The sequence below is a fragment of the Echinops telfairi genome, unplaced genomic scaffold, assembly GCF_000313985.2.
Source record: "Echinops telfairi isolate 266 unplaced genomic scaffold, ASM31398v2 ScPeMD7_7424;HRSCAF=8462, whole genome shotgun sequence".
Taxonomy (NCBI): domain Eukaryota; kingdom Metazoa; phylum Chordata; class Mammalia; order Afrosoricida; family Tenrecidae; genus Echinops; species Echinops telfairi.
Window position 1 is genome coordinate 11,874,952 of NW_022111324.1, and position 1,492 is coordinate 11,876,443.

Here is a 1,492-nt window from a genome sequence, read left to right on the forward strand (position 1 = left end):
AGGGGCTACCGGGCAAGCAGATCTAGGATCCAAAGGTAGGTCAGTTAGCCACAAAAAGAGACTCACTATCAAATTAGGAGTGAGACCCAAAGAAAGGACAGGGGGTGGCGGGGAGGAAGCACATGCCCAGCAGTCGGGTTGGAAGTTAGAAAGAAGGCAAGCTTGTCTTAGCCCTCCTTCTTCTCTGACCCCGTTTCCCCCAGTGTTCTTGAGAAGTAAGAAATCAGAGCAGACTGAGAGAGACTCGCAGAAAAAACAGAGTTGTCTGAGGAAGCCTGGATCAGAAGTCCTATAGTGGAGAAGAGAGTGATTTAAAGGAAAACTTCCAATAGTAAGAGGTGGGGGAGAAAGTAGGTGCATGGGGCGTCATCCAAAGAATGAAGCATCCCATCCAGAAGGTCAGGTTGCGACACTCCGGTCCATGTTCTAAGAGCAGTATCACCGTGTGAGTGTGATTGTGCCCAGGAATCGGGACCAATCGTAAGGAGGCAGAACTCAAGGCCTGGCAAAGAGAGCATCGTGCTTGTGGTCAGACAGCCCTGGGTCTAAAGCAGTGGTTCTCAACCTGTGGGTCGCAACCCCTTTGGAGGTTGAACAGCCCTTTCACAGGGGTCACCCAATTCCTAACAGTAGCAAAGTGACAGTCATGAAGTAGCAACGAAAATAATTTTATGGTTGGGGGGGGGGGTCACCACAATATGAGGAACGGTAACAAAGGGTCGCAGCATTAGGAAGGTGAGAACCACTGGTCTAAAGTCTAGCTCTGTGCCTCCGAGGAAGCCACTTAATTTCTCTGCTACTGGATTTCCCCATTTGTGGAATGAGGATCATAATACCTACCTTCCAGGATTAGAAGGCTATCGAATAAGGGTGTGAAGGGAAGTCCCCCTATGACTGGCCCACAAGGAAGGGCAACTCAACCATGATCTCTGTTATCACTGTCAAGCCTCCAGTGGCTGTGGAAGTGCTCATCTGAACAAGTGACCTCGCCCCCAAGCCGAGCCCTCTCAGGCTGCCTTTCCTGTTCTTTCCAAGGTAAGTGCTCCAGGATGAATGCTGTGCACGTGGTTGTCCATTGTCTACGGCTCGGAGAACAAAGGGTGGCCACCAGTCCGGGACCATCTCCACAGTCTCGGTGGAGTCAAGCCCATTCTCGTGGCCGTTGCGCAGTGCTGTCCAACCTAGGAGCTCATCTTCCAGCTTAGGAGCAGGCAATATTCTCCTGGGACCCACAGACTTTTCCTTGGCTGATGTTCATCAGATCGCCCCGTCTTCCTTCCTAGTCTCTGTCTGGAAGCGCCACTGGAACCTGCCCACCCTGGGTGGCTCTGCTGGTATTAGAACTAGTGATATAGCTTCCAACCTCCTGGCAACAAGTAAGCCCCCACGCAGTGAAAGACGGAAGAAAGGGCAGGTGCTGCAGCTAGGGAGGCCAGACACGTCCTGTTTGGCATTCTTCTGATGCACTCCACAAAAGTAGCCCTTGTTAGCA

General features: G+C 51.7%; 1 long non-coding RNA gene across 1 annotated transcript; it reads left to right on the forward strand.

Annotated features, from left to right (window-relative positions):
• On the forward strand, positions 1 to 1,032 carry LOC123522598. Its single transcript, XR_006680842.1, has 3 exons — positions 1 to 35; positions 204 to 331; positions 947 to 1,032. It is a non-coding gene; the product is annotated as an uncharacterized LOC123522598 (long non-coding RNA).
• Positions 1,033 to 1,492: the final 460 nt, after the last annotated feature.